This window comes from Accipiter gentilis, chromosome 26, assembly GCF_929443795.1.
Source record: "Accipiter gentilis chromosome 26, bAccGen1.1, whole genome shotgun sequence".
Taxonomy (NCBI): Eukaryota; Metazoa; Chordata; class Aves; order Accipitriformes; family Accipitridae; genus Astur; species Astur gentilis.
In genome coordinates this window covers 10,129,488-10,140,597 of record NC_064905.1, presented here as the reverse complement: position 1 = coordinate 10,140,597, position 11,110 = coordinate 10,129,488, and the positions used below count along the sequence as shown (strand labels likewise).

The following is an 11,110-nucleotide window of genomic DNA, read 5'->3' as shown; positions in this document are numbered from 1 at the left end:
AATAATGTTACCCATATTTGAGAATTTCTAAGTGATACTGCAAGGTTTCAGAATAAATAGCATTCCATTACTCTAAAGCCTTTAACTAGTAGGTCTCAGAGACTGATAATTCTTTTAATTAGTTTCCAGTCCTAACAAAGGCTGTGTAATCTCTGATTATCATTTAAACTCCTTAAATAATGACATAATTCTCTAATTATCTATGAAATCAGATAGGCTTTTATCCCATACTGAAGTGACCTATAAGTACTTATCATCTTTGTATGTTTTTTACATGTAATGTCACAAAAACTGCAAGGGAAGTTCCCTCAGTGCTTTCTTTAAATCTATAAAAAGAGAATTTCAGCCATTTTAGTACTGAAAAAACAGCTTTCTCTAAACACTGTAATTAATCAGGAGAAGATAATGCATTAACATCATGCTAGTCCATGCCATTTATAATATCCGGTCCCTCTAACCTTATGAATCATATACCAAAGCCCTCAGAGAGCCAAAAATCCCAAGACACATGACCCATAAGCCTTAAAGAGTAGAGAAGAGAAGGCATTCCACATGCAGACAGTAAGATTTTTCCCCAAGAATTACACTGCTTTTCTGTAAGTTTTAGCTGGGAAGGCTGCTGGACTCTGCAGGGGCAGCAACACGGACTCATCCACGCATGCTAGCTTGCTTTCTCTCCCAGCCAGCCACAGCACTGCTGCTCCTCCTGTGTCCTACCTTGCATGGGAGGCACCTTTGAACTGCATGCAAAACGTAAGTGGCTCAAGAGCCACAGGATTTCTACCCTGTAGTGCTTCCCTTCCTCAAGCCCAAGTTCTGCAAGTATGTTAAGGGCAACCTCCCTGGGGATGTGACTAGGTTATGCTGTCTTGCCAAGAAAACAGGAAACTAAGAGAAGCTCTGCTTTGGGATTTCTAATACTGGGGAGAACAAGAAGGGGAAAAATGTTTATTCACCATGTTGAAGTTGGAAAACAAGAAGTTGGAAATAATCACAGGCAATCAAAACAAATATACTCTGTCAGTATATTTCCAAGACAGACATTATGTTCTAAGACAGACATTTACATCAGGCCCGTTTTTCTTAGCATATTCATTAGGCCACATCCTATGGGATCATCTCATACAATCCCTAGTTCAGATAGATGAAGGAATGACAAACTGTAGGCTCCAGCACAGCAACCAGTGATAACAGAAAGAAGTGAGAATAAGTTCAGGCAATACCTGGTATATACTTCAGATTATAATTTTAACAGACTGTGTCTCATTGTTAATCACTACCCAATTAAATTTTAAGACTGAAGAGCCTACAACTTGTAGCTTTAACAAATATAAGATCAAAGGCTTCCTAATATTTCTCCAAAATACATTTCTCTTCTCTGAGCTTTTTTCCAGGTCATGTACATATTTTGCCATGCCAGGCTCTCCATAGCCATGCATGATATTATGTGACTTCCCCAAAACAAAAAGATGACTGCTTTTCTTCTAAGCTCTTTTTGTCTCATGAATTCCCATTTTTGTAGGGTCCCATACAGCCTATTCTTACACTCAGCAACACTGTACCAGTTTGATCCCATCCATGCAAATACGCTAAACTATGTAAGACTTCAAAAGAATCATGTCACATCTGCTCATAAGCTGCCAACACCACCTACTTCACCTCCAGCCACAGCTTTAATGAAGGTACAGGCAATAAAACTGATTGTAAAAATGGAAAAAAATTACACAGATCTGAAGGAGGGACCACAAAGATTACAGAGAGAGAAAGTCTGATATGCCACCTTAAAATATGAAACCCTTACAAAGCCACCTGACTTCTCTAGAACAAATCTATTCTAAATACCTTTATTTTTACCACTGGAATCTTCTGTGACCTCCACCATGCAAAGCCAGCCCAAATGAGGCCATACAAATCACCCTCTTCCCTTTGTTAGTCCTTCATTTGTTGCAATGTTTTCCTTTAAAGGAAAAACTATTTGGGTCAGGGCATCATCATCAAACCTTGTGGGACAAGCCCATATTAGCCCACTTTTTTAGTACAGCCAAAATTAATTTGACAAGCAGAACATCCACAATCTAGAGAAATGGCAATTGGCGCACAATGGTGGTCTATCATGCATATTAACAGACCTTCAGATGAACCCATTTTGCAGACAAATAGATTTGCCTCCCAAGAGGAGTTGCTACCATTTAGCACAGAAGGTGTTCATAAAACACTGTGAATTTCTAGTTGGAACTAGATGATCTTTAAGGTCCCTTCCAACCCAAACCATTCAATGATTCTCCAGGTTAAGCTACTGTGTGGAGCTTAATCACTAACGAGGGGCTTGTACAAAGCCTTTCAGTTGAGAGGCACAGCTGTAATGTCTCACAGAGTATTGTTACAGCCCAGCTGTATATAAATTAAACCCATTAGGCTTCAGTGCACTCAGCTATCACAGAAGTGCTTCTTAGTTTTGAAAAGAGTTATGGTAAAAATCAATCCAACTGAATGAGACTGAAACTCTAGAGCATTCTACATTCTTTACTCTTTGGAAATACAGTTTCTTATTATCTTTCCAAATGTGACAGGGAGAGAAGAGGGGACATTAATATTATGAAGTGCAGTTCTAGTTTGAAAAATGTAAAAATAGCAATTTTCTATTCAACAGATGTGCTCTCTCCTCTTGGTTTCTGTGCTTGACTTTCACCTGATACAATGAGCACAAAATTGCACAACAGGGAGACGATAATCCACAGCAGCTATGGTGTGAAAGTATTGGTATCCTAACAACTGCTTATTCCTGTTAGTGGCCACAAACTCACCACCTCATTCCCATGAGAATAAACTGGATTCTGTTTTGATACACTCCACAACAGATATGCTTACTTTTTTCCAAACCATGTTCACAGTGCTATGGCTCACACACTTCATAGGGCAGAAGATGGCATCACAGGGATGATTCAGCAGACAAAGAAATATCACTTTCATCCTGAAGTGGTCAAAAAGAAATACTTCAGAATATGAAGACACATCATGCTAGTTTAAGTCACTTTAATGGAACCAAAAAATGTTTCCACACGCTATGACTTTTTCAGGACTGGAATGGGTACTAGTTACCTTCCCCGTGAAGCGTATTATTTCTGCAAAAAGTCACAATTCCCAAGATCAGTATAACACCTGAAGCAGTAACACAGTGGTCAGGGCAATAACCTAGGAAAATTCCAGCCTCTGCCTTAACAACTGTTTTTATATTTCAGCTCCAGGCTGTATACTAATCTGCACAGACAGTGCAAGAAGCAGAGAATAGTACTCCTTCCTTTTAGATGGCTGTGCACAGCACTGTGGCATGACATTCCCTCCCCCTCGCACAATGCATCTTGAGGTCCCAGCTATACAGTGGCATGGCTTCTACACAAAACATCCAGCAAAACTTTTTCTCTAGGGTTTAAGGCAGACCCTAGAGGGAAGAGAAAACTGAACACGAGTCCCTCTTACAGAATGACTGCTATGCCAACTGCCATTCTGTAACTGTTGGGCCTCTTCTAACTGTTTTTTTTTTTAAAAAAGTGAGCTTTACTCTTCCCTCCAAAGAACACTTGAAGGTGCCTACTCTCAGCAGATATATCAAGACTGTGGGTCCCAAGTGTTTGGAGATCCCTTCCTGCAACATACAGCAAGGTCTTTGGACAGGTACTTGGTTTCAGGATGCCTTCTGTTCTCCCAGCAATGTCCTAGTACATGCCAGCATGCAGCTTTCAGCTTAGGTTCTCCCCAGTAGTCTGTATTAGATCCCATTTTCAAACACCTAACTCTCTCCATGCATTGCACACAATCCATAGACAACAGTATTTTGTTGTCTTTTGTTATGATTTTAGATAACCCTTATTTATGCAGGCATATTTTTTCTTTTATCAAATATTTTTCCACATACTTGTCTTAAAAGAGTTTAATACTTTCTAGCAGACCTATTTATAGCATTCAGCAAATATGTTAAGTATGAAAGGCTCACAGAAGAAAGGGGAACAGCTATTTTACATGTAAGTGGCTTATTGGAGCCATCTGCTCAGCTGACATTACAAGCAGACAGAAATCATGTATCTTCTTCAGCTCTCTTTATCCATTACTATTTTAGGTTTGTATACTTACACACGCAAACAACTCTGAACTCCCTCATTATTCTCTTGGGATGTGTAATTATTGGTTTGTCTATGAAATGGAAGAGAAATTTCTCTCTCAACACATAGTAATCAAAGCACCATTAACCATGCTTTCTGTGGTTAGGCGTACAGAATTTTTTACTCCATTCTCCTGCCTGTGTAGAGATATTTGTGCCAGCCAGCTGAGAACAAGCATGACGTTTGAAAGGCATCAACAAAGTTCATATATATATTGGACAGCATGTAACATTTTCTGGGAAACAGAGAATGAAATCTAAATATAAAAATAGATGTGGTTTAGCCTATTCACTAAAAATTCTGGACTCAGAAACAGAGACTTTATTCCAATATATCATGCAAAGCTGCTTTCACCTTTAGTTGTAGATGAATATATGAATATATATAAAAGTTTGCAAATAGCATATTGCTCATTAACTTGCATGAATCTTTACCCTGGTATTTTAAAAACTGAGGCTCACACAATCATTCTGTCTGTCCATCCAAGAGCTTCCTTTCTCTTCCTCTTCTTATTAACCTTCATTGGTTACCTCTTCATTGATTTCTATCAAATTGAACAAGAAGATAAATTAAGAATGATAATCAATTCTGTATCATGAAAATTTGTAGCTGAATAGAGGAAAGGGACCCAAATCAGTGCCTCCTCAGGAGAAGACCTTTATAAGTCTGCCCCTTGACCAATTTCAAAGCCTGCTGGCTACTAAGCTTGTACATGCTGACTAGCTAGTCAGCACACACACAGCCCAGAGGCAGCTAAGCCATATGCCCCCCCCTCCCATTTGCCCGACAAGATAGGGCAATGTGGAACAGGATATGTGGAAGGACAACAAGGAAGACAAATGAGGGTGCTGAAAATACCAAGTGAATGGGAGAAGTGTTAAGAGATAAAGGTTGCAAATCCATAAATCAGCCTTTATTCATCCTCATGGTCACAGGACAACTCGTTATACCATGTTTATCTGATTGGTTTATAACTAAAATGAGGAGATGAGCAGAACCTCCCTGTAGAGAAAAGCAAGGCTACTATGTCAATTTATGTCACTATAACATGGACAGATGCAACTGCATGCCTCTGTTCTCTTGCCTTGGTTGTAAAAGCCTAAGGTTAGGTTCAATTTATACTCAGTTGTAATCTATGGTTTGGCTTTTTCCTAGAGTATCCATAATTTTAGGAATATCACATTCAAATTTGAATATACAGTTCTAATAAGACTAATCTGAAACAATTTCTTCTGCTTTTTAGTCATTCACAATGATACACTTATTGCTGATTTTAATCAAGCACTGGCTTAATGTTAAAGTTGCATTTTTTATTTATTCCTGTAACCAGTGAACTCCATAAAGATTACAAACATGTCTCAGTCACTTCACTTTTCCATTAACATTGTTGGAGGTGGAAATTTGAAATCAGTGTAAGAAGCAGCACGCCCCAAATGAAAGTCAGTGGTAAGGCACGCAATCCCACCAGATGAATCAGTGAGTTCACTATGGCAAATCCTAATGATGTGAATTGGCATAGTTTTGAGCTCAAATAAGGCAAATTCATTTACATTGGCTGAACAATGAGCATCCTGCCTCTACAAAGCAAGTAAAGAGTGATAAAGGCAAACAGTCTTAATGAAAAGGTTAGACCCTTATTTTATACCCTGTAAACTTGAGTCAAACTGATGAAAACAATGGAAGGCTTGAAAAATACTGGGATAGGGTAATTCAGTTAAGTGAAAGGTAACAGGGAAAGGAAATCTGGTGTTGTTACTGGAAATTCCTTATGTCAAAATAAATGAGCTTGACCAATGAAGAACATATTCCCTATCTAGTAATTCCCACAATCTTTATAGGACTCCAGCCAAGACATGGAGAAAAAGAGAAAGGATGTTCAAAATTAATAAGAATCCTCACAGTTTCTTTAATAAGTCAACCTAAAAAGGAGATGTAGTAAAACTTTAATTTGTAGCTGTGATTAAAAAGCCTTTAATTGCCTATTTCACAATTTCCTTTAAAATGTTATTTGGGAAGCACAACAATTTGATTCCACTGAGAATTGTGTGCAAATGTTTAATTCTAGCAAAGAACCTGAACTTTATATGACCTCTGGAAAATGGTAATTATTTTTTCTTTGCTTGATTTGTTGAGCTTTGGTTTCTCCGCTATGAAGATCAAAAAAGCTGTCCCAAAAAGTAAATTTAGCATATGCTTTCAGCCTGAGGTAATTATGGAACAGTTCATCCCTCTTCTTCTAGTTAGTTTAGAGTCCAGTCCTGCACTATTGTAAGACAGGGGAGCTTCAGCCCTGATTTCAGTAAGAACTGGATTAGTTTTACAAGGAAAGAAATGTGGACCTGGCTTTGAAAATCCAACATCGCCATCTATTGGATTTCTATTCTGAGTGAGATTCACAAATACTCCAATCCAGCTAAGAGTTCCTGGATTTTACACATCACAAATTCAGCCCCTTTAACAGTAAATCAGGAAGACTTTTTCTTAAGGCAGCAAGAGAACTTAGATATCCTATCTCGAATTTCAATTAAGTCTTTTCCAGAAGTGATGAGTTCCCAAAGCTCAGTTTGTTTTGTCAAAACATTTCTTTTTTACACTAAAATCCATGAAGTAAAGCTGATTGGCAAGCTTACAGAAAAAGAAGTTAACTAACTAAATTCTGCAGATGCCTTTAAAAATCCTCTCCTTAAACTTTAAGTACATAAAGTGGTAATTTGGTTTCCATAAAAATTCATGTGTCTTGAAGTTTTATTCTGTTTTATTTTTAAAAAGAGAGAGTGCTGTTCAGGCAACTCAGAACTAGAACCTATAAAAAAAGGAAAGCTGTGAAAAGCACCTCTTCCTTGGACTGAAAGCTTCCAGATATAACATCCATTCTTTTAGTAGAAACTCTTTCATTCAGTCTTCATTTCTAAAATAAGTCACCTCCTGTTCAAAACACGAGTTTATTGTAATAATAATAATAAAAAGTAAAAGAGAAGCTATTTTCCAGAAGGCTGAGTTTTAGCAGCACAAATTGTACTCGGCTTCAGTACATGCCAGTTCACCTATCTGTACCCTAGCTGTGAGTCCATTAACTTGTATGCATCTTTGCAGTGCTGGTATTGTACCAGTATTGCACCCAATGTGGCTTGAAGCACCTTAAAATCCACGTTAACAAACTCTTATTGTATGCCTGGTCATTTATATTATTCCTGTCTTAAGCAGCACAAGCCTGATGTTTTCTCAATGAATGCATACTTTTAAAATACATCAGGAGTTACCAGCAGCAGATACTTTATAAGCTTGTGTGTAAGTAAATTAGCCATTTTCACCCACTAACAAAGGCTTCTGCTTTCATGGCTGGGTAAAAACAGCAAGTCCAGCCTAGGGATCCTAGTGCAACACTTAACTGAGAAGAGCTGCACTCAGGTGGGCAAAAAGAGCAAGCTCTACTCCGCCCAGTTGCTCCCTTGTCTTCCATAATAGCATTAATAGTCATGAAAGGTAGGCAAAATCTAAGTTTATCTTGAAAGCAGTAAGAAAAAAGTATTTGTATACAATCCAGTAGAAAACTTCCACGTCAGAAACAAAAGAATATAAATCTTCTTTCACATTGGTCCACTCTATATTTGTTTCAGCACTACTGAGAAAGCTAGAGTGAACACAACATTCCTCACTTCCTGCAGCTTTTCTTTTGGCACGCTACATTGTACTTGAGTCTGTTGATCATGCCAGATAACATCACCATCATCATGCTGTGGGTTTGGGAAGAAACACGAAAAAATTTGGAAGGGTAAAGAAGTTCTTGCTGTAGAAAGGCATTGAGATATAGACTCTTTCTCTGACTGTACCTCTTCAACTTACACCTGGCTCAATAAAAGTGTTGTAGTATTCAAGTGTTCCACTTGAGGTACTGTGTGACCCTGAATTCTGCTGCATGCTTACCCAGAGAGGTAAGCCCAATCAAAACAGGGAGTAAATCTCAACACTACAAGCTAAGGCTTCCATCACTGAACTCTTACCCAAACATATCTACTTATTCAGGATTATATGTTCTTGATTTTTTTCAACAGGTGTTCACTTAAACAAACATCAATGAAAAATCCCTTAGCACTAAGAAGATTAAACAAATGATACCAAGTTTTCATTTTTTGTATATATACAATCTTCAGCTATTCATACACTTCCACTTACAGCAATGAATTAGAAGTTCTAAAAGTCTGATTAAAGCAATAACATGTTCTGTGTTTGAACAAGTAAGATTTAGTGGTAATAACTGGCAACTGCCCTATAACCTCTGGGGTGTTTCTTACTAAAACTGTGTATGTTTGAAATTACTGTAAGACAACATGTTCTTGTATTTTCCAAACATAAAGTAACCTATGAACACAACACTCCTGTAAGGAAAGTTAAAGAAGAGAAAGTAAGACATACAGACAGTAAGTCAGCACTTGGAAACCTTAAAGACAGAATTCATATGCATTGACTACATTGATACCTAATGAGGTGTTAGAAATTCTCTACCTCTTCATTTGCTAGCTGGAGGATTGGTCCCCTGATGGTGGGCAGAGACCCTCCGCTTCTGCTGGTGGGTGTCTATTCCCTGAACACCAATGAAGCCTTTGGGATTTTACTTCATAGTGGCAGTGAGGAGCAGTTCCACAGGAGAGATATTCACAGAATTTCACTGAGCTGCAGCTTGCTCAAGGCTAACCTCAGGGGAAACCAACAATCCTAAACAGCAGCCATGAGGCTCAAAGGTCATTCTGCTAAAACAGACTCCTGAGGACATCCCTATCTTTAATAAAGTAGGACCATGAGAAAGCTTGCCGTTCTTGCTAGATCTAGGGTAAAGATTCATAAAGGAATAATCACCCCCAAATGAGAGCAGGGAATTGGGCTTCTGGGGGTTGCATCTTTTCCCCTATGTTGTATTGGGAGAAACAAAATGCTGAATAGACTCCAGTTATGAAGCTCAGGGAGGCCCAAAGTATCTCCAGATCAGAGGAGATGCAGGCAGAAAATTTAGATGGTAAAATTTGCTAATTTTTCTCACACTTCTTCCTATTAAGTCAGTAAGATGGTATGTTTCATCAAAGTTGAGGAACTCTATTTAAAAATGTGATCATAAAGAAAAATTGTCAGTCATTTTGGAATAGTAACCCCATGAGATAGGAGCCAAAGTCGGCAGATAGATTTTGGATGGTGTGCAACAGGGCAGGCCAGAGACTGGAACTGGGAACCACAGCTTTCCTGAAAAGCAAACATTCCTAGTCCTGGCTCCCACTAAGTTCAGAGCCGTGTGGAAGCTAGAAACCTTTGCCTCACATAGAGGCAAGGTAGTATCTTGCCACTGAGCAGCAGCAGCTCAAAACTTCTAAGCAAGTCCAATTCCTGCAGAGTTTTTTCTGGCAAATAAACTCTCCTGGAAAAGTTAAAATAAAGGCTAGCACACCACCCTAGATGGGTTGGTGACCTCTGATGTCTAGTAATATTCTTACCAGTTCAATTCCTTCTGGGGATGAAGCACCATAACTTATTCAAACCCCTGTGCTCTTTGCACAGCCAGAGAAAATTTTAAATAGCATTTCAGCAAATTCAAAACTGCATGGATCGATTTTGTACCACAGCTGTAATTTCCATGACATTTAACAGGACAGTATGAAGGTTCAGAAATATTTTCTGTAACTCAGAATAAATTACACAGTGCTAGCAGAACAGCAGAAAGGCACATTTTTGTGGGATAAATCACTGCAGCTGGAATGTTCAAGAATGCTGAATCTACTTTTTTCTCTAGAAAGAAAGGGAGAAAAATCAGCCATAGAGCTCCTGTTTGCTTTCACTGTAACTAGCCATGCTCTTGCCAACTTACCGCAAAGTGTTTCAGTCTCTCATTAACACCCACATCCATCACTGACACCAACAGACTCAGTCATCAGAAATGTTCATTTAGAAGTAGTGATCAAGCAAATTAAGACCAAAAATGAATCTGGCATCTGAATCTTCAATTTCTACCCCAACTTTGAAATGCCAAACATCCCACAGACCCTTCAGGCTTCAATCAAAGCCTGGTGATGTCAGTTAGAAGTAGTTCAGAAGTCAGGACACATCTCAAAATATTTCTAAAGATGCACCTCCTCCTCAGCACCCTCCTATGGGACAGACACACTTCAGTCCGCTAATGGAGTTCTGCCAGATTTAATACTTTCTTGGTATTTTAACAATGGTGGCTGGTAATTCCAAAAGAGCTGATATGGCTTTAACAGTCAGTGTATTTCCCCACAGTATGAGTGGAAAGAAGAAAGAGAATCACCCTCTCAATAAAAGATTGATTACCTTCTGTTTTTAAGAACCGTGTTCTCTGAGGATAATCCTTGACCATGTCCTACTGGTCAGAACAGATTCTACCTAACCCAAATCTGGAACAGCCTATTTAGTGCAGGGGCCTTTTGGTTGTTGTTGGTTTTTTTATATTGGGGTTTTTTTCTTAAATGAGAGCATTTAAGAACTTTGACGAACATTTTAAACTTTACCTTTCATCAGAACTTGCTTACTGAAAAGCTGTTTAGAGCAAGGAAAACCTCATAAGAACATGCCTTAATTGCCTCATGGCTTGGCATAGTGATTTTCAATAAAAAGGCATTGCTTCACATGCCCTTGACTTCAAAACTTGTGAAAATTCAGTTTTGTTTCAAAATTTGGGGATGAACATTTGCAGGGTACATAAGGAATGCATGCAAAACAAGATGAAAGGGAGCTTTATTCCAGTGCTTGACTAGATGGAACTCAGTTTTCACATGTCACTGGAATAGAAAAAACAAAACTGAAGTCCATACCGTAAACAACCAATCCATGGTGCCTTAGAAGTGATACAGCTACCACATGCATGCTAAATAGTCACTCACTAGATAAATGAACCACTAGGCTAAAAGTAGTACAAGCAACAGAGCCTGAACCAACATCACCAGTCTGCC

General features: G+C 38.6%; 1 protein-coding gene across 1 annotated transcript in view; it reads left to right on the top strand.

Moving 5' to 3' along the window:
* LOC126050797 (uncharacterized) overlaps positions 1-11,110 on the top strand; it is a 920,783-nt gene that overhangs the window by 221,331 nt on the left and 688,342 nt on the right. The window lies entirely within an intron of this gene.